Source organism: Macaca mulatta, chromosome 14 (assembly GCF_049350105.2).
Source record: "Macaca mulatta isolate MMU2019108-1 chromosome 14, T2T-MMU8v2.0, whole genome shotgun sequence".
NCBI classification, from domain to species: Eukaryota; Metazoa; Chordata; class Mammalia; order Primates; family Cercopithecidae; genus Macaca; species Macaca mulatta.
Window position 1 is genome coordinate 53,919,007 of NC_133419.1, and position 22,180 is coordinate 53,941,186.

The 22,180-nt window shown below is 48.5% G+C and overlaps 1 protein-coding gene and 1 long non-coding RNA gene across 8 annotated transcripts in view; one reads left to right on the top strand and one right to left on the bottom strand.

Annotated features, from left to right (window-relative positions):
• Positions 1-22,180, top strand: part of GALNT18 (polypeptide N-acetylgalactosaminyltransferase 18) — a 362,102-nt gene that overhangs the window by 64,878 nt on the left and 275,044 nt on the right. The window lies entirely within an intron of this gene.
• Positions 7,557-12,457, bottom strand: LOC144334304 (uncharacterized). Its single transcript, XR_013404014.1, has 2 exons — positions 7,927-12,457; positions 7,557-7,812 (listed from the first exon to the last, which is right to left on the bottom strand). It is a non-coding gene; the product is annotated as an uncharacterized LOC144334304 (long non-coding RNA).

The window sequence follows — 22,180 nt, forward strand, 5'->3', positions numbered from 1 at the left end:
GGCTCCAGTAGCCACTCCTCCTGGAGTGCAGATATTATTTTCTCTATGAACGAAGTCCCCTGAGCTAAGCTCTTACCCTCTGAGACCCAAGGTGAAGAGGCAGGAAGGGTTGCCACCTTCCCCCACCTCCAAAGTGCTTTCCTGGCCAGGAAAGCTGGGGAAATCCAGCATTGTGTCAGAAGAGGGGAGCTTCATCCCAGCCCTCTGGCTGCAGGGGCTCCCAGCCAGGAAACTCTGAGCCTGGGCTGGACTTTCCATGCCTGATGCTTCTAAAGAAGGGTGGAAACACTGCCTGACTCCAAGCATGAAGCAGGGCTATTCCTGTGTAGCTTGCCTCAGGCCTTGGACACACCCAGGCTCCACCTGCAGGGACAAGTGCTGTGCCCTCCGCAGAGCTCAGCCTCACCCTGCCTGACACCTTGCACATATGTGAAGCACACACGCTGAGGCATTTGCAAGCATTCAGCAGTAGGACTTTAGCCATTTTTTTCCTTACTTGTCTTTTTCGAGAGAAAATTGAGGATCCCATTGCATCTGTTACAAGGTATTGCCTTTTCTCTATTGTAAGATTTGTCATTGATTTAATCATCATTTTGCAGAGGGAAAAAAAACACTACCACATTAAGAGTACACATTGATCGTAAGATTCACCATCAATCACCATTTCAACAACATTGCAATGTAAAAGAGAAATGGGGATCTGAGAATCTAGGGGCGATGGTATTTTTCTAAACATCTTGTGGCAGAGGAAGGATATGTGTGTGGGGAGCTTATCCAGGAAGGTTGGCCCTGACTGATACTGGTGAGGGCAGGTGGCGGAGGTGCGCGCCCATCCACCCTTGCCTCACTGCCTTCAGTTTCCATCATACAGTTCCACTTTGGGGACATTTCTAGTAGCTCAAAAACACTCACAGCTGAATTCATTCTTCGGTTGAATTTGGCAGATAATCAGCTTCTGCTTCAAGCTGGGGAAATGTCAACTCAGTGGACATACACGGACCAGCTGCGATCACCAGGTATGTTGGAGCATCCTTGTGGTGGCTATATGGTAATGAGTGCCAGCCATGTGGCGTGAGGGCACCTTGCTCAGAGTCAAGGGAACTGGGCTATAATCCCAGCAACCTCAGATGCCATTGCTTTGCTTCTCTGGGTCCCCAATTCCCATTCCGTATAGTAGGGATGCAAACCCACAGCCATAGCAGCTGACAGTTACCAAGGGCTAAGCGTGTGCCATACAGCATTCTGTGTGTCTTTAAAGTACAACTCATCTGATCCCCACAGCAACCCTAGGAGGGAGATATTTTTATCCCTATTTTTCAGATGAGGAAACTGAGGCACAGGGTTGGGTCCAGAGCTGAGTGGGGACAGGGCCAGCTGAGTTCCCTGACTGACAGCTCTGAGGGAGGCTTCTTCCATAGGCAGGACCCAGAGAAAAAGCAATTTAAGAAATTGAGTAATTTCTCCAAGGTCACACAGCCAATAAGTGGCTAAGACAAAAGTTGAATCCAAGCTCTCTGATTGTAGGGTTTATGCTTTTAAAAATGAGGGTACTACCTTACAGCAATAATTATTGCATTTAAAAAACCCACCATAACCATGTAAAAGTGAATATAACATAGAACTCCAATACTGAAACATTAAATGGCAATCTTTCTGTTAAACAAGAATGAGACTCAGAGACTCTCCTACTTGCAGGGATCTGGAGGCACCTCTGTGACACCCTGGAGTTCCTAAAAACAGTGTAAAGATAGCTAGACTGAACAACCTCATAGGGTGTGACACCCTGGAGTTCCTTAAAACAGCATAAAGACAACTAGACTGAACAACCTCATAGGGCCATCCAGTGTGCAGTGTCCTGTGTCCTGAGACTATCTGGGAAAGACCCAAGGCCTGGCATGGGGGCCTTACTGAGACCCATGGGTCTCCTAGGCAGACTAATGTTATGGTACCTCTTTATATTCTTGAGATATTTGTTCAACATTTTCTTTTTTTTTTTTTTTTTTGAGACGGAGTCTTGCTCTGCCGCCCAGGCTGGGGTGCAGTGGCCAGATCTCAGCTCACTGCAAGCTCCACCTCCCAGGTTTACGCCATTCTCCTGCCTCAGCCTCCCGAGTAGCTGGGACTACAGGCGCCCGCCACCTCACCCGGCTACTTTTTTGTATTTTTTAGTAGAGACGGGGTTTCACCGTGTTAGCCAGGATGGTCTCGATCTCCTGACCTTGTGATCCGCCCGTCTCGGCCTCCCAAAGTGCTGGGATTACAGGCTTGAGCCACCGCGCCCGGCCTTGTTCAACATTTTCAACATTTATTTGCTGAGGACAGAAAAATTGATTTTCTAATAATATCTGTACACCTTTAAAAAATGTTCTTTAGGCTATCATATGCACTGAGCATAACGTTTGAACTTGTTTGGGATTGTAGTTTACTGCACATTTTTCTGTTGCTCATAATTGGATAGCATTAGCCACTCCTATTAGCTAAAGATAATGGTAGTGTAGATTGACACATCATAAAATGTTTGTTCCCTGCAAATAGCCCTGTATGCTGCTTTCTTGTTTTCAGAATTTTAGCCAGTAGCTGGCATCATGAAGTTTGGTTTGCAGAGTTGCACGGTCTGTAGTTGCATGGCACAACTTCATTTGCAAACTGCAAAAATACTCAACAGAGGTAGGAAACTGCAGCCAGTGAGAAGTCAGATTTTTGTATTTAGTTTTACTTTTACTCAAGGGCACTATCTTGCACAGAAGCGAGACTAACTCACTTTTTGTGAGTTTTGTCTATTGCATAATTGCCCCTGGATATCTGAGTTGCCACTGCCATGTTGGCGACTTACTCCAGTGCAATCCCTAGACGTGGCACTTCAGGCTACTGTCAGGGCTGCCCAGTATAGGGCACAGGGTGTGTTCTACAAAATTCTAGGGGTACACTACAGTGTGAATGGTACCCCATAGAGTTTTCCAGGCTGCACAGCCCTGATGGCTGACGCCTTAATCAAGCGATAGAGTTTGACCTTCACTCCTTAAGTTTACCCCAACTTCACGTAGTAGGAACGCTGAACCCATTTCTGCTTCCACCTCACGGTGTATATTCGGGCAACAAATGTCTCCCTTCTCTGGGTCTTAGTTTCCTCTGTGAAACCTGAATTGTTTATACAAGGTCCCACCAGTTCCACACGATTGTTTTGCTTTATCCATGAACTTGGCGCTGATGGTCTGTTGATTTCTGGTGTTGGCTTAAGTGTGGTCTAGGTTAGAGGACTGAGAGGAAATAAGGGAAAGCAAACCAGATCAGTGTCCAGATGATCCTGCTCTGCGTTCTCGTGAGACCCCAGCCTCTTTCCTGATATGTGCTTGAGGTCTTTGGAGAAGATTCCATGTCTTTGAGACAGAGTCCACTTGGTCTGGTAGAGATGCATCCCCAGCTAGGCTGTTCCACCTGGTCACAGGCATACCTGAGGAGGCCCCTAATCCGAGGAGGCTCTGGCTGAGGGAGGTGCACCCTTGCAGGAAGGCTTGACCATTACTTGCTTCCCTGGTAATTCTGTTAAGGAAATGAGGAAAGTCTGACAGGACGTGTCTTTAGTGGGTGTTTCAATTTCCTAGCGTTCTGTAATAAAGTACCGCATAGTGGGTGGCTTAAAACAACAGGAATTTATTCTCTCATAGTTCTGGAGGTTAGAAGTCTAAAGCCAGGGCATTCAAAGCCAGGTTAAAGTCCGTAGCCAGGGCCCAGGAGAGCTTTGTCACAAGAGACTCACACCAGACCTGTGTTTTAAGCTGCACGCCCGCTGACACGTGGCCACTCCTGGGCTGATGCTGTCGCAGTCTGGGCTCCTAAGCACTGGAGCGTGGATTAAGCCGGGGTTGGGGAAGATAAGAAGCCTGTTCCTGGCGAACGTTTACACTGTGTCAGGAAAATGCTCTTGAGTTAGATCTCCTGAAAAAAGAGAACCCTGCAGCCTGTTGGCTGCCAGAGAGGGCCTGGGTCCTTGGCAGCTTGGCTGGCATGAATGGTGGGGTGGGTAGGCACCCCCGCCCTGAGCAACCCATCACGGATCCTGAGCAGGACTCACCATTCAGTTCTTAGTTCAAGTCCCAATGACTCCGAGTTTCTTAGCTTCTTTGAGTGTCGATTTCCACATCTGCAGAATGGCAGTAATGATAGACACTTTATTGGGTTGTTGGTAAGATTTAATGAGACCACGATCTCAAAGTGCAAGGAAGGTGCCTGCAAGAGTAGATTCAGAGATTCTGTGTTTCCTTCCCAGGAGGCTGTGCAGGACCAGCCCTGTTGCCCCGCTCTGCCTGTCTGCTCCCTCCGGGATCCTCACCCCCTGCTCAGGGACCCTGGGCTCAGACAGACACTGTCGGAAACAGGCCCTGCAGTCCTGGAATCTGGATTCTCTTGCCTCTCCCCTGACACTTTCCATAAGTAGAGTGTCTAGGGGAGAGCTGGCTGTGTGTGAGCCATGTGAGGGAATCAGCCACAGTTCTTCCAACACAGCTGGTGAGATAGTGCCAGTTCCCAAAGGATGTTCCGTGGAACATCAGTTCCATGCCAGGCTCTGGGGAATAGAGTTCTGTGAACAAATACATTTGAAAATCTGTATCAGGAATGACCTAAATACACATTAATCACACTAAAGGCTTGGAGACACCTTATAGTAAGAAATCCTGGTTAACTTTCAGGGTGTCTTAAATGAATTTCATTTCAGAAGTTTAGCTCCCCATTCCTCCCCCTCAATTTTTTTTTTTTTTTTCATGTAACACTTGCTGACAAGCACAGGTAATGTCTTTCACGAAAGACACGCTAGAAGTCACTCTGGAGACAGATTACAGGTGTCCCTGAGGCTACCTGTGCCTCCCTTTCATGGTGGTCCCCCACTTTTCTCTGTGGCCCCCTCTCCACACAGTGATAATGCTTCTTCCAGAGCCAGTGGCTCCTGGAAAAGAGGGCCAGGCTGTGGCAAAGGGGAACAAGCCTGCTGAGATGTAAGGAAGGGAGTTGGCAGGACTAGGAGGTCACAGCCATGGCTCCAGAGACATTGCTGTCCTCGCAGGTGCTTGGGTGCTTGGTACTAACTGGTCCGCTAAGCGGAGTGGGGAAGAAGCCACGGAGGGTGTGGTGACCACCTGGAAGGACGCATCGCTCAGCGGAAGATTGATTCCCCTTGCCTGTAACTGGCAAACCCTTTTGTAGTTAGGAAGTGCTGCGCGGGGGCCAGCAGTGCAGAAGGGGAGCAATAATCAATGTATAATTATGGAAGTATCAGGCAGACAGAGCCCGAGCCGCTCGTGTCCTGTGTGGCAAATTCTCTGGCGCTGCCTTAGGGATGTGCCCATGCATTTTCTAAGAGTTAAATGGATTTCTCAGCTACACTGCGGACTTGCAATCAGGGACATGGCAGGCGACCTTGGCACCCAGCTGCGGGTGACTCAGCTCAGTGGTAAGTGAAACTTACCAAGAGAGGACCACTTGGAAAGGCTCCCAGGGGCAGCTGGTTAGCAGTGTCTGCCATTGGTTGGGAATTGTGGGGGGGCTGGGGGGAACTTGGTGCTTCTCAGTCCTCTCCACATTTCTCCATTCCATAAAAGGCCTTCCCAGGGACTCTCCCATTTCTTCTTCAGCGAGTTTTGAAGGCATTTTCCCTCCCCTGATTGCCCCTCCTGTCCACTCCATGGAGGCAGGACCCAGATCTTGGATTCCTTCTGGCTTGTGGAACTCTGGGAGAGGCAGGCAGGGAGGGGGTGACAGAGGCCTGGGTCCCGTCCATGCCCTGGGACAAGGCGGGAGCTGTGGAGGTGGGCTTTGCAGGGGCAGCCTTGCTGACTGGCAGTGGCTTGGTTCCAGTTGTGGCTGGCCCCAGGTGCTTGACTGGGAAGGCAAAGTATACATAGATAGGTCTTCTGAAATCCTGCAGCGGGTGTGAAGGTTTACTCAGGACCTCAGCGCCCAGTCCTGGTGGCATGGGAAGATACTAATCTGGAAACAGGAAGAGGTGAGATAAAGAAAGGAAAACTAGGGCAAACTTCAGAGTGGTTCTCGAACTTGAGAGTAAGTCGGAGTCACTTGGAGGGCTTGCTAAAATGTGGACTGTTGGACCCCACACCCCAGTTTCTGCTTCAGTGGGTGTATCATTTGGGCCCCAGAATGCATATCTCACAGGTTCCCAGGAGAAGCTAATTCTGTTGGTCCTGGGTGAATAACTTGAAAACTACTGATCTAGATTAAACTCACCCAAGAAAGCAAAGCCCAGGGCTGTGACCCTTGGATGGGAAGCTGTGGCTCCTGGCAAACTGCTGATCTCAGTCTGGAGTGGCTCAGGAACGTGGGTGGGGTGTCAGTGGCTGGGCGTGGAGCAGAGTTCTGGAGGTGAGGCGAGGCTGGGACCTGGTTATTTAATAAAGCAGGCTCTTGTCTTTCTTGAGAAAGGCTGACAGAATCATGCAGAAGCTAGAATGCTAGATTTAGCCTCTGGTCAAAGACAGGTCCTTTGCATAAGGGTGCGGGGTCTGTGGAAATCACTCTGTTCTTAGCAGAGTCACATCTCCCACTAGCTTTGTCCACAGTACACCCCTGCTGTTGAGCCCTTACAAGGGCTGTAGGCTGACCCTGAAATGTTTTCTCATATTTAATTCCAACTCTGAGGCTGAGGTTAAGTAACTTGCCCAGGGTTTCATGGCCATTAGGAAGCTGGGCTGGGATATGAAAACTGTGCTGCCCATATGCCATTTGCATTCACTCAATAGCCAATTGTCACACCTGTTGTCCCCCAGGCCCCATGCTGGGAGGTATCAAATGGGCCTGCCTTCCAGAAGCTCTTGGTCTTTTTGAGAAGGTAAAGGCAGACAAAGATAACTTTGGTACAACATGATGAGTGCTAATGTGGATGTCTGAAAGAAGGGGGCGGGAGGACAGCTGGAGGAGTTTCTAGCTTTTTGGGGGTCTTGGGCTCCTTTCCACATTTTGGCCTGGCAAGTGAGGGAGTGGGTGACCACAATTCTCACATGCATGGCTCACTGCCTGGAAACCCTGCCTCTTGTTGAAGACCTGCGTCTCCAGAGGGCCTGTGGCTGCTTTCTCCTTTTTCTTCTTTTCAGTGAATACATTATCATTTTTGTCAGGCCTCTGAGCCCAAGCTAAGCCATCATATCCCCTGTGACCTGCACGTATACATCCAGATGGCCTGAAGCAACTGAAGATCCACAAAAGAAGTGAAAATAGCTTTAACTGATGACATTCCACCACTGTGATTTGTCTCTGCCCCACCCTAACTGATCAATGTACTTTGTAATCTCCCCCACCCTTAAGAAGGTTCTTTGTGATTCTGCCCACCCTTGAGAATGTATTTTGTGAGATCCACCCCCTGCCTGCAAAACATTGCTCCTAACTCCACTGCCTATCCTAAAACCCATAAGAACTAATGATAATCCCACTACCCTTTGCTGATTCTCTTTTCGGACTCAGCCCGCCTGCACCCAGGTGAAATAAACAGCCGTGTTGCTCACACAAAGCCTGTTTGGTGGTCTCTTCATATGGATGTGTGAGACAGTTTTCCTTTCTAAAATTCTTATTGCAGCCCAAGAAATGGGCAGTAACCTGGTGGCTCTGCCAGTTGGCTCTCACCAACTTTCCCAAAACCTTCGCCTGCTTTGTTCTCTCCATGGGAGTAAGCTATCACAGCCACCCAGTCTGAAATTAAGGTCACTGTACCCTTGATTTCAAGGAAGCTCAAAGATGCTAAAGACCTTGGAAATTTCTGGGCTTTGGGAATCTGTTTCCACTCCATGACTTCAGAGATGACCTCAAGCACTAGAGGTTCTTTTTTTTTTTTTTTTTTTAAATTTATTTATTATTATTATACTTTAAGTTGTAGGGTACATGTGCATAACGTGTAGGTTTGTTACATATGTATACTTGAAGCACTAGAGGTTCTAATTGTGGAGGAGAAGTCATGGGGTTTGAAGAGGGCAGGCTAAGGCAGTGGTCTTGACGCCAACTTGTCCTTTTTGCTTCAGGGGAGGGTGAAGAACACCTTGTTCTATGACAGATCTCTGTTGCATAAGAAAAAAAATCAGGTGTGGCCCACATATAAGTGGATAGCAACTTTATTTAGTTTACTTTTCCTCAGAGAGAAATATAGAGTATTGTGCTGACCCACGTAAAAGAAGTTTATTCTTTATATAAATAAAGTGAACTTGTTATAGAGTATCTGAAAAATGTTTTAGGTTATTTTCTTTTGGTCTTTTTTTTTTTTTTTTTTTTGGTCCTGTATAGAGTTTCAGTTTTGTATCCAAAGTTGGATCACCCACTAAAATGTGACTGCTTCAGAGTGATGTTGCATCTCCCCCAGGAAAAGTGAAATTCCCCCATTGCACACCTCACTGTGTGTTCCTCTTCCTCTCCATGCTGCTTATTGCAATAACAATTAAATCTCTATGAAGACAACTATTCGCTTAATTGTGTAACTCCCCTGGAACTACAGTATTCAGGATGGTAGCTGCTAGACACATATGGCTGTTTACTTTTAAATTAGGTGAAATTAAAGAAAATTAACACTTAGCTCCTCTGTTTCACTAGCCACATTTCAAGAGCCACATATGGCTGGGTGACTACCATCTTGGACAGCGCAGATCTAGAACATTTCCATTAGAGAAAGTTCTGTTGGATAGTGCTGCTCCAGACAGTACACTCCCATGGCATGGGACTCCTGTGGTCCTTACCTGTCTGTGTCAGTGAGTATCCTATGCACTTGTAATCTGAGAATCTAGGGAAACTTCGGAAATGCTTTATTTCTAAATTATGGCCAATTAGAAAGAGGCAGATGGTGAGGAGAGAAAAAAAAGGCTTTCAGAAGAGCCCTGTGTGACAATGGTTGGGGGTGGGGGTTACACAGTTCTGGGCCTCACATGGCACAAGAGTTGGCCAAGATTCCGCAACTGCAGAGTGCTAAAAAAAATCAATGTGTCTAGTTGGAAAACTGTGGGAATGGGACTGCCTTGAAATCCCCTTGCATCATTTTCTGAGAGGTCCGAAGCATGGAAGCCTTTGGAGAAGAGGCGTTATCAACCTGCTCATCCAGGAGACTAGATCCCAGGGTGGGCTGTAAGCTATCATTGTGGTCTAGACACTGTACCCTGTGTTTCCACCTGGACTGGGACAACTGGTGCCTGTTTTCTGCAGGAGCTCAGAGCTGAGCAGTCCCTGCCCCTGTGTCTTACCTGCTGGATGCATTGGTTTGTAACACCCTGTAATGCTGCTTGATTCTCTGCTCTCTAGAGCTGCCATCGGAGTCCTGTCCTGGAGGCACAGGCTGCCTTTTCAATGGCATCTGCCACTATATAATGTGAGCCTTCCTCAGCTCCAGTAGGGTCCAGTGGCCAGATCTGGGTGGCTGGCAGCTTGGCTTTTTGAGAAAGCAAATCAATCAGGACAGGCCCTTGACTTTGTTTCCCCAGCATGCCTTCCTCCCCTCCTCCACCCTTCTTCAGGCATAGGCTGAATAAGGAAGGGAGCAAGTCTACAAGGATATTTGAGTGGGTTAGGCTGTCCTCCAGAGTGTCAGGGCAGGGGAGGGCAATGCTTAGGGTCCCAGCCCAGCCACTAGGGTTGTAGCTAGAGCAGTTCAAAGAAGGTTACCTAGAAAACACTACTTGAAATAAACACCACCTGTATGCAATGTGGGAGAGGAAATGGGGATAGTGGGAAAGAGTTGTAGGCCAGAAACGCTAGCCAGTGGAAATCAGACTGGAAGGTCAGGCCAGATAAAAGGGTGCAGAAGGACTTAAGGACCAAGGTGGCCTGTGCCAGTGCCGACTTCTTACAAAGGACTGGGGCCAATTATTCCATTTGGATGGAAGCAGCCCCAAGCATGTGGGACAGAATGGTCTCATGAGGAGTGCTTGGCAGTGATATAGATGAAGATGCCTAGAAGTGCAGACCAAGCCTTTTTAGGTCATCAGCCATATCAGTTAGAATTAGGTTTAGCAGCAGGGACAGTATAATGAATGGCTTAAGCAAGATAGAAGTGTATTTCTCTCTCAAATTCAGGAAGTCTGGAGTTAAGCAATCTGGGACTGGTCTAGCTCTTCCAGGATCACAGGCCTGGGCCCTTTTTAGCTTGTTGCTGTCATCCTCAGCCCGAGCTTTCTGATTTGTGGTCTGAAATGGCTGCTACAGCTCCAGTCATTATGTGTGCGTTCTAGCCAGCAGGAAGGAGGATGGAGAAGCATATATCCCTTTTCTTTAAGGACAATTCTGAGGAGTTACATATACCACTTTCTCTTACATCCTACTGTCCATACTGTAGTTACATAGGCGCACCTAAATTTAAGGGAAGCTGGGAAATGTAGTCTTCTTTCTGGGAAGCCACATGTCCAGCCATAATTTGGGTGTTCTGGCTAGCAGTCTCTGCCATGACAGTTAATATAAAGTATATTAGTATCAGTGAAAGTGTAGATGAAGCATCTGTTGTTCACCAGGAAAACATCTATTGTAATTAGCAAAGAAGGTTTGTATTTGTGTTGAATTTTCTGCCATCAGCATAGAGATCTATTCATTGAATTTACATGTACTGCCTTGGATAAGAAACTTTTAGCCTACAAAAGTGGAGCTGGTCAAGCTGGGAAAAGTGATAAATTGTGCATGTGTTTATTCTTGTGTGCCTGAGGCTTACTGCATTCAGAACTTGTTTAGATGTGCAAAGTCATTATTGATGGAGAGGAGTGAATGATTTTGTGCAGATGGGCAGGAGGCCTTTAGAGACCTCCCCTCTGGCAAATAGGGAGGGTCTGGCCCAGGGACCCCAGGAGGTCCAGATGTCAGAGGGCATGGAGGCCATGAAGAGGTTCCTGTAAGCACAGTGGCAGGGGTCAGAGGCTGGCTGGGACAAGTAGGTCTTTGTGTTGGATGGAGCAGTTTTGTCTTAGTGCTTGGTGCCTTCCGAATGGGTGTTGGAAAGATGTTTTCTTGTGGCTTGGGATGACAGAGGCTGTCTCTCTCTTTCTTCTGCCTACTGCAGTCTCACTAGGGTGTCCCATGCAGTGCACTGGAACTGAAGGCAAGGACAAGATTGATTGGAAATGTCAGCTTGTACTCACTTTTGCAGCTGAGCCATTCAAACTTTTGGAGATGCAGATTGCAGCCTGTGCTGGCTTTATTTGTGCAACTATTGGCCGTACACAGTGTCACATAGTGATTTGAAATGATGGCACATTTAGAAAATCTGGGAAATGAAAAATGGTAAAGGTCTGTCCTGGCACCTTACATCATGAGGTAGGACTATTCTGGAATCCCCAAGCCCTTTCCACCAAAGGAGTTTGGAACTCAGAGTCATAAGATAGGGCCTGGAGTCCTGGCTCAGCCATTTACCCTCTGAGCAACTTGGGAGTTCCAGGCAGAGGGAATGACACATGCAAGGGGCTGTCAGTGTGAAGGAGCATGGTATGTTCCAGGAATGGTAGACAGAGCATACATATAGGGCAGGCTGAGAGGCTGGAAGGGCTGCCTTGAATGCCAGGCTAAGGAATTTGGACTTCCTAAGGAAGTACTGAATGAATTTTAGGCTGGGGAGGGATAGGATCAGATCTATGTTAATACTGCTCACCCCAGTTGCAGTGTAGAGGATGGTATAGAAGGGAATGTATGGATTCAGGGAGATGGCTTAGAACCCTAAGATTCATGGTAGCAGGGTCTCGAGCAGGGGCTTGCTTGGACAAACACGTCCTGTGGAGCAGGTTTGTCTTAACTCTCGATGTCTTTCTGAATGGGTATCAAAGAGGGGCTTCCTGCAGCCTGGATGACGGGGGCTGCCTTCCTTTGTTTGTGGGGAGGGAGGCATGCCTGGCAGCTTCACAGAGGCCCAGGCCATGGGCATTGCCAGAAGCTGGGAAAGAGCCCTGGGCATCAGGCTGAGCAGGCCATGCTGAAGAGAGCCACCCCGAGTGCCTGGTCCCACGGGCCTTATTATCTGCAGCTGGCTTTGAATGCTCTTTGCATCATTCACTGTCTAGGGGCCTTGCCTGAGCCTGATTTTCCACGAAGTAGGTCAGGAGCTCCTCTGTGGCCGCCTCCACCCCCACCCTTCACTCCAGCCTTCAGGAAAGATCTGTCTCACCCAGAACTAGGAGAAGTTAGAGGACCTGGGTTCTGCCCATTGGAAGGCAAAGGAATGCACATGTTATTAGGACCTTGTTCCAAAGCAGTGGCTATCATTTATTGTGCACCTACTATGTGTATGCACAAGGCTAAATACTTTCTGTACATTTCTCATTTAATCCTCCCAGCAGCTCTTCAACATAGGCATTATTATTCGCATCCTTCATATTAATCAGTTTAAAAGTAGCAGCCAAGCTGTGTTTGTGTTTGAAAATGTCTGGCCAGGCGGTCCGCCTCCCAGAGAGGCATCAGAAATGAAAATGACAAGAGTTAAAAAATAAAAATAAAAAAAAGAAGACTCCATATCCACCCACCTACCCATCTATCCATTCATCCATACACATCCTCCCATCCACTTACTTATCTACCCACCCACACACCCACCCACCCATCCATCCATCTGACTGAAAATTGATCTGAGTGCCTGCTCTGTGCCAGGTCCTCGGAGAATTTATAAGGGAGAAGGATGAGAAACCTGGAAGACATCATCGACATTCAGGGTATCTACTGCAGTAGATACCAAGGCCTGTTTGGGGAATAGGTGTATTTGTATGGTTAGAGGTCAGAGTATGTGGACAGTGGATAACACCAGGTGGGTTGGCTGGATCTAGGTTGGGAAAGGCTTTGAAGGCGCAGTCAAGATTTTGGGTTTATCCAGTGAGCAATGGGAGCCATCATACCTTTTACAGCATTGCAGAGGCAGAATTTGATTTGCTGAGGACTATAGAGACAGGATTGTAGATTCTGAGATGATGAGCACTGGGATGTCCTCAAGTGCAGGCAAGAGATGATGTGACGGAGCCTCAGGCAGCAGGTGGGCGTGGTTGGCACAGAGAGTGGAAGGCAGAAGTGGAGAGAATAAAGAGGCAGCAGTGGCAGGATCTAGTGCATGGGGAGGATGCGACAGGGAGCCCTGATGGCCTCAGGTCCTGGCTGGGTTGACAGGGGCATGGAGGTGGAGCAGGTGTCCACGAAGGCAGATGGGATGGCTGGGTCTCCTCCCTGTGTACCCCATCTTCCAAATATGATGTGACTCAAGGGTAGCTCAAACAACTGGCTCACTTTGGGCTTGTAAGCCTTCTCAGGGATACCAGGGCTCACATTGTGTCACAGATGCCTGGGAAAGGAATTCACAGTGGCAGCTTGGCTGAGGGGCTGGGGAGAAGAGGGGCCTAGTCCTGCTTGTTTGCCAATGTTCTAAAGCTGGGAACCTCCCCAGGGTGTCTCGGCTCCTGGAGAAGTTAGGTCTGTTCTTTTCTGGGGTGCTGTGATGTGCTCCCCACCCCACATTTTTCCTTGCATGCTAGTTGATGCTCTGTATGGAAGTGCTTGTCATTCTGATGCGGGCAAAATGACCACACCCCCCTGGGATCCAGGCCTTCCCTTGGGCACTGCATCTCTGCAGGTAGCTCAGGACAATGCAGAATTTCAAATACCATCCCCCAGGGAGCTTCTCCAGCCTTCCCTTCTGTTCCTTTCCCTGGCTTGGCTGTCCCCTGAGTGAAGGACTGACCTTTACACAGGCACTGTAGCTGCTAAAACCTCTTTTGATGGGAAAACCCTTTTTAGTGGTTTTTTTTTTTTTTAGTCCTGTGGCAACTGCTGCTTGGGATGGTGGAGGACCACCTGCCAACAAGGTGATTTTTTCTGAGAGATGAGCCAGGATTTCAAGGAGTGTGGCTTGGATACACTGTGTACATGCTTAGCTGAATGTGGCCTGCATACCCGCCACAGGTGGGTGTGGTTGGCATATATATTCACATGGCTGCACACGGACACGCAGCTTGGAATTTCCCATCACAGGGTTTGGCTCCCGGTGTGGGACAGGTGACCCAGAGGCCATGGGAGAAGGAAGGCCTCTTTCCTGAGTCCTTGCCTGCTAGCAGAATATCTGCATTTTTTCCTTCTATTTAGACTAAGGCTGGTTTCAGCTGTTGCCTTTTCCATCTAAGTGCTCTTTACCTTTATGAAAGAGCATTCAGAGAAGCAGCATGGAACGGTGGAAAAAGCAGAAGCTGTGCAACTGGTCAAGTCTGACTTGCAATCTTGGCACTGGGGCCTGCTATTCGTGTGAACTTGAGCAAGCTACTTTAACTCTCTGAGCTCCCTTTTATCATCTGTAAAACGGGATGACAGTCATGCTTTCTCCCTCACATGGTTAGGTAGTTGGAAAGATAGCACAGGAATGAAATGATCTGATACTCTGTAATTATTTGGGTGAGGTTCAGGAAGGCAGAGTAGTGTAGTAATTAAGAACTTTGCCTCTGGAACCAGGTAGAGCAGGGATCCTATCCCAACTGTGCCCCTTACAAGTTGTGTGGTCTAGTGCAAGTTACTTAGCCTCTCTGGACTTTAGTTTCCTCATCTGAGCAAAGTCATAGGTTTCTTTCATAGCACCAGACCAGTGTTTCTGAGTGTGAATTAGAGATGGGGCGCTTGAGGAAAGTGAAGATTCGATTTGGAGGGTGTGGCCAGGTGATTTTCATAGCATGCACACCCAAGTTCAAGAATTGTGATGCATTTAGGACAAATACCTAATGCATGCAAGGCTTAAAACCTAGATGAAGGGTTGATGGGTGCAGCAAACCACCATGGCACATGTATACGTATTTAACAAACCTGCGCATTCTGCACATGTATCCTAGAACTTAAAAAAAAAAAAAAAAAGAATTATGATGCTTGATGGTTCGCTTTCTAAGAGCAGGAGCCATGTCTGTGCGCTTCCCACTGTACCCCAGTGCACAGCATGGCTTCAGGCATCTGCCAAGGGCTCACTAATTTTCGTTTGAATAAACGAATTATATGACTTAATGTACCCAAAACGCTTAGCATAGTGACTAGCACAGAACTAACACAGGAGCTGAGCGGTTATCAGCGTGTTTCATTATTAATAACAGGGATGGCCTATTTCTGAATATAAGTCAGCAGCACCTAGCACTCCTGGCTTCCAGAGCATATTTACTCCCACTTGTGTATACTGAAGGCTGGGTCCCCTCAATGTCCATTGCAATGTGCTTGGTTTCCACTGTGGCCGACCATCCAGAGCTAGGCCTAATTTATACTCTCTTGAACAAAGGAGACCAGATGTCCCACACCTATGGGGTCCTGGCTAGACCCATCTGCCATTGATTTCTTGCCTCTGGAGGGGCTGACACAGCCTGGGGACCTTCAGTGTTGACGAGGAAGCCTTGTGCACACTGTTGCAGGGCCCAAAAATCCATTTTTATTAAGTTTGTAGGCTATCGTGACAGAGGACTGGACTGGCTTTTTATTGTTCAGGTTTCTTGGCTTGGGCCTGGAGTGAGGAAGTGACTTAGGAAAGGCCTTTCCTGTGTGAGGAAGAGCAAGTATTACCAGAAGCCATTGGAGCCCAGAGCACCAGAAGAGGAAATGGGAGCAATACCACACCCACCCACTGTGGCACATTCGGGGCCCCAGTCACATCACCGAGCCATGGGATGTAGGAGTCAGTGATCTTAGCTGGCCCCTCACTTTGCAGATGTAAAAGCCTAGGTCCTAGGAGCAGATGGGATTTGCACCAGGTCAGTGGGTGGCGAGGGGAGGAGCAGAGGCTCTGATGTGCTTGGCACTGAAGCCAGGCCCTTTCCACCATTCCATGCAGCCCTGCCCTTCCCCACAACACTGGCCCCTGGCATGCCGTGCACCATTTCCCCACAGTGGGAAAGACTCCAGCAGCACTTGGTGAATGGTGTCCTGTGCAGAAGCCAGGCCCTTGGTGGGTGGTGAGGACGGTGGGGACAGGGTAGCAGAGAAGGGACATCTCCGACCTGAAATGGGTGGCATGCCCAGTTCCAGAGTGGGTCTGCATTGAGGCTCCTTTGTCCTCACCACGTCCCCGTCACTCCAGCTGAGGTGGCCTAAGGATTCCTGCTATGAGGGAATGAAGCTAAGACAGTGGACACCTATGCCACAAATTCTACTTACTCTCAAGGACCCCTTCAGAGGGGTCTGCACCCAACAACTTGCAGTGGTCACAGATCAGCCTGGCTGGAATCAACAACTTTCCGAAATGAGGCTCTAGAAACATCCAAGACATTATAACCATTTGGCAGGCTCTGTTCCCTAAGTGGCAGAGATAGAAAGACCCGAGAAGCTGGCGCCTTCTTAATAATAGTAACTAACACTGACCAAGCGCTTTCCATGCACCAGATCCTTCCCAAGTACTTTAGACACACTGGTGCATTTAGTGCCTGCAACAACCTTGTGAGGAAGGTCATATCATTCACTCTTTTTCCACACAGTGGAAAAGGCTGCAGGGTTCCATGCACCCTGCTCCTCATCCACGAACTAATGGATCCTTCTCAACCACTGAAACTTAGTTACTGACCATTAAACACTTTGCCCAAAGGCTGAAAGAAAGGCTGTGGCTGAGTCTTAGAAAGCAAAGCAAAGCAAAACAAAACAAAATCTTAGCACCAAAGTGTTGGAAAGTGCTGTCAAAAGCAGATCGATCAGAAATAACGAAGAAAGGGGCTCTTAGACTATAAAGGAACTCAAAAGCAAACTGAAATTTGCTTTACACAAATGTGGTACACGCAGAGAGGTGACCAAGGTTACACAACTAGAAAGTAGCAGAGATTTGAACCCACACTGCCTAACTCCAGAATCAATGCTCTTGACCTCTTTACTCTACATTCTCTTTTTGACACCTAGTTCCTTCTTCTTTGAGCTTGGCATGACTGTTTTCTGGAACAAGGACGTGGTAGGAATTATTCTTTGCATGTGAAAAGTGAGAAGCACGTGATTATTTCTTCATTCATTCATTGAAGAATTGCCTGTGCCAGCACTGTGGCCTTTGCTGGGATGGATGGTACAGGGTGGAGACAGATATATAAAGAAACATGCAGACAACGTGGAAGTAGGAGTGATCTGGAGAGGAGGTCCAGGTTGCTATGGTAGTACGGAGGCGTCTGTCCATGCCTTGCTCTATCTGGTAGGGAGAGGGGCTGAGGGATAGGCTAGATCTACAAGGAGGGGAGCTCTGAGTGAGATGATGGCTATTCCTACAGTTTTGTTTTGCTTTGGTTTGTAAGACCCAGCCACAGCCTTTGGGCAAAGTCTTTAATGGTCAGTAAATAAGCTTAAGTGATTGAGATGGACCCATTAGCTCGTGGGTGAGGAGCGGGTGCGTGGAACCCTCTGCAGCCTCCCCAGTGGGCAGTTTCCCTCTGTGTTCCCAGCAATCCAACATCGTGGTTGGTTGACTCCTTCATATTTACAGCGGGGTCTCTGGGGTCTTCTGAAGGGTGGGGGGTGAAGCTCCTCCTGGGTTTGACTCATGTCTATACTTGCTTTGCCTGTGGTTCTCCTGCAGGAGGTTGTGGCCAGCGAGGTGTGTCAGGACAGCTAAGGGTGGCCAGGCTGAGGGACAGCAACCTGCTCACTCTTCAGGAGAGGCCTCTGGGCTTGGCTTGTGCTCTAGGCTCACATGGAAAGTTCCAGAAGGACAGGGTAGTCTAAGCATCTTTCTCTGGGGGGCTTGGCTGAAGGAAGGAATCCTCAAGGCTACTAGCCACACTTTGGAGCAGCAGAGGTGTGCCAGTAAGGAAAGGGGACTTACTGGCATCAGGCCCTTGAGAGGGAGCCTTGGATATCAGATCTGAGGGCAGAGCCCTGTGCTCCAGATGCGTTTGTGGGTAGGGCTGGGGTGCCAGCCCAGGAAGGCTTTATGTGTCAGACTAATGGATTAAGACGGGATCCTGCAAGCCTTGGAGAGCCATGGAAGAATTTTAAGTAGAAAGTGGCATGACGAGGTTTATGGTCTAGAAAGATCACCCCAGCTGCAGGCGGAAGGTGGATGGGAGGGATGAGGCTGAAGGCAGGGAGCCTGGCTGGGAAACCACTTGAAGAGCCGGGAGAAGTACTGAAGGTGGAGACCTTCATGATAACAGTGGCGATCAAGGTGGAGTTTGAGGAAGCCCTGGTGGCCAGTTGGGTATGGGAGGGGAGAGAGGTAGAGGAGTTGGGATGATTCTGGGTCTAACGTGTGCATGAAAACACAGGCAATTATTCAGAGGGCACTGGGCTGGCGCTGATTGGTAAGGGAGGGTGAAAGAACTTGTAGGTGCAGAGTTGGGCAGTGAGAAACATCAGCAGCCACAGTGTCATCCCCATTAATCTCAGCCAGTGGGGAACACTGTGGTCTGAGAAGTAGATGTGGGACGTGCAGGGAAGTGTATTGTTTGCCCCTGTTTTAATAGGAGCAAGAGAGCATCACTTTAAGTAATTCTATTTCTGTTTTCCAAAGTACCACCATCAAAGAAAAGAGAATCACAACATTGCACAAATCTTTTAGAAATTTGGATGCGTTTTACAGGGTTAATATAGGCTGGGAGGATTTTCTAACCCATTTTCCCTCTGACAACCCAGTGTCTGAATAGACAGCACCACCACCATCTACCTTCCTGCCAAGTACCTATTTCTGTCTGGGTCCTTGAAGACCTGGTGTGTGACACACATTTCCGCTGAGTCTAATGTGTTGCCGTGATGAGAGAGTCATACAGGGATGAAGTTGTATCATTCGGCGCTTGTTGAGGGTGCCTTTTTGAACTGCATATCTCAGTAGAGGTGGCAGGAAAAATCACAAAACATCACCCCCAAATCACAGGGCAGGCCAAGGGAAACTTGTAGAGGCAAGATCAGGGATCAGTTTTCAGGGTCAAAGTGTGCTCTAATTCTGGTAGCCCCTCAGTGCAGCCTCCGTATTACTCATATGATTGCCATGATTCCAAAGTTTCTAATGAAACTTGGTCATGAAATGAGGAACAGCAGTGTCTCCTATTGGTAAGGTGTCACCTGCAGCTCTGCCAGCTCTTCAGTATACACAGTGTGGGTATGGACAAAACAAACCCAAACCACCCAGGGCCCTTGCCATGCTATTGTCCTAGCATCAGGGATGTGGGAGTCACAAGTTTCCATGGCAACGAGGAAGAGAAACATTTATCCTGCACCTTCCAGGGTCCTTTGACAAGGTTACAAGGACTCTGTCTAAGCCCTTGAGAAGATGGCTTGCTAAGGAGACAGAACTGACTATCTCTGTTTTGAAAGTATTGACATGGAGGTGAGAAGAGTTTTTAGAACCACAAAATATGTTTAGAATAATCCAGTCCAACGCCTTCAGTTTTTAGAAAAAGAAACCGAGGCCCAGAGAGGTGGTGGTGGGTGGGGCTGGGGTGCCAGCCCAGAGGCCAGGCTGCAAGTGCCAGACTGGCATCGGGGTCCCCTGTGCAGCTCCCTCTCCCCCGCCTTCCATTGGTACTGGAAATCCAGGTGCCCTTTACCCCTGCAAGGCACTGTGTCTGGAAACCGTATATCACATTTGTTTAAAGCATATTCCAGTTTGCCTTTGACTTCCTTTATTGTCTAAGAGCCCCTTTCTTCCTTATTTCTGATCGATCTGCTTTTGACAACACTTTCCAACATTTTGGTGCTAAGGTTTTGTTTTGTTTTCCTTTGCTTTCTAAGACCCAGTCACAGCCTTTTTTCCAGTCTTTGGGCAAAGTCTTTAGTGGTCAGTAAATAAGCTTAAGTGGTTGAGACGGACCCATTAGCTCGTGGGTGAGGAGCCGAGTGCATGGAACCCTCCTCAGCCTCCCAAGTGGGCAGTTTCCCTCTGCATTTCCAGCAGTTCAACATCGTGGTTGGTTGGCTCTTTCACGTTCACAGCAGGGTCTCTGGGGTCTTCTGAGGGGTGGGCATGAAGCTCCTCCCAGATTCGGCCCGTGTCTATACTTGCCTTGCCTGTGGTTTTCCTTCAGGAGGTTGTGAGCAGTGAGGTGTATCAGGACAGCTCTCTGGAAGGGTGGCCAAGCTGAGGGACAGCAACCTGCTCACTCTTCAGGAGAGGCCTCTGGGCTTGGCTTGTGCTCTAGGCTCACATGGAAAGTTCCAGAAGGAGAGGGTGGTCTGAGCATCTTTCTCTGGGTGGCTTGGCTGAAGGGAAGACTGTCAGGGATGCAGTGTGGCTTCAAGGCTGCTAGCCACACTTTGGGGCAGTAGAGGTGTGGGGGCTTACTGGCATCAGGTCCTTGAGAGGGAGCCTTGGATATCAGATCTGAGGGCAGAGCCCTGTGCTCCAGATGCATTTGTCCTCAGCACTGGGCCTGCACAAAGCTGGTGCACAATTCCCATTTGTTCAGTGACTGAATTAACTCATTCAGCAGACATTAGGGCCTGCTCCCTGCCAGGCACTCCTCTAGCCCAAAGATGTCACAGAGAACAAGACAGTTAAGGCCCTGCTCTGGAGATGCCCACATCCTGGGACTGAGTGAACAGGGAGGTCCACAGCCCCCAGGGATCTGGGGGGCACCTCTGTCGACAAAGCATCTTCTACTGGGATCTCTGAGGGCTGGGGTGGGAGGCCAGGCAGTGCTGTGCAGATGGGAACCACAGCCATGAAATTAAAGAAGGCAGCAGCAGGAGTAAGGAGGGAGATCAGCGGGCCTGCGATGTACAGGCCCTGGGGCCAGGTGCTTCCCAGATGGCGCTTCACTTAATCCTTCCAAAGACCCAGTGAGGCCCTGTTAAGGTCCCCATTTACAGACTGGGAAACCAGAGCACCCCTAGGAAGGGAGGACTCACTCTCAGCTCAGCCTGTGCTTCATCCCCAGAAAGGAGCTGTGGTGAGGCCTCTGAGAGGAGTGCCACGGGCTCCAGGGCTATTGGGTTGTTGGTGCAAGCAAGGAAAAGTTCACCCCAGTTGCTGAGGCCACGAGGTGCTTGTGGTATGCTGGTCTCTCCCACCCTGCAGGCCCAGGCCTCTGGGAGCTGGAGTCAGCCCAGCATGTTGGCTGGTGTCCACGTCTGGGGACAGACACCCCTGGTGGCTCAGTTGAAATGAACGTGCGGCAGAAAGAGCAGCCCTCCTCCAGCTGCTCCCTGCCAAGTAAAGGACATCCTGGCCTTAGTGAGTGGCCTTCCCAGCCCCATCATAGGCCTGGGGATGGTGGTGGCAGGGCAGGCTTCCTGCAACACTGACCTTGAGCTCAGAGCCAGAGAAGTCAAGGTGTTAGATTGGGTTTGAATTGTCTCTGCTGCTTGCTTTTTGTGTAACCCTGAACTAGTCACCCATTCTTCCAGCCTGAATTTCACCCTCTGCAAGACAAGATCGATGATAACTCAAGCACGGGGGTGTGATAAGAGTTAACATAAATAAGATTAGTAAAACACTCAGCAGTGTCTGTCATGTAGTAAATGCTCAGTAATTGGTAGTCATCATTATTGTTGTTATTATATTATAGTTATATTAGATTAAAATTGGTCATGGAACTGGGCTGGGCTGTAACTCATCCTTTATTTGGAGGCCGAGTCATATTTCCCAAGGATGCACAGTGCACAGATTCTCACAGCAAATAGAGCTGTCAGATTTTTATGGCAGAGAATTCCAAACTTCGTTGTAATCAGAACATCTGAAAAGCTTGTTAAAAATTCAGGGTTTTGGGTTTTGCCCCGTTCTATTCCTTCCTGAGAGATTCTGATCATGCATCCAGGGTGAGGTCCTAAATCAACATTTTTAATAAAATCCTGAGATGGTTCTGTTGTGGGAAGTCCAAGGACTGGGTTTTGGGAAACAGTGTTTTCTAACCTGCTTCCTCCAGACCCAGTCAGCTTAGGGATGACTTTCTCCACGGCTGGGCTATTTCTGTCTAGTCACTAGGGCCTGTAGTCTTCAGTGAAGCTCCTGTTCTCTGGGCAGCCCTGGAGACACACGGACACATCCTTTCTTCTCAGCTCCCTGTCTAGACACCATGCAGACCTACAAAATCTTTTCTCCTTATAAAACATGATTGCCTGTATCCTGGTGACCACATTTTCTAAATTCTCCAAAGAATTATGGTTAAAGGATTTTTTCTCTGGCTTGTGAATTCATCTCAAAAGCCTTACAAAGGTAAAGCAATATATTTATATTGATTTGTATATTGAATAGATTCCTAGGAAATGCAGAGTAGGGTAGCACAGTGGTTAAAAATGCAGACTGACTCACAGCTCCAGCCCTGATTAGCTG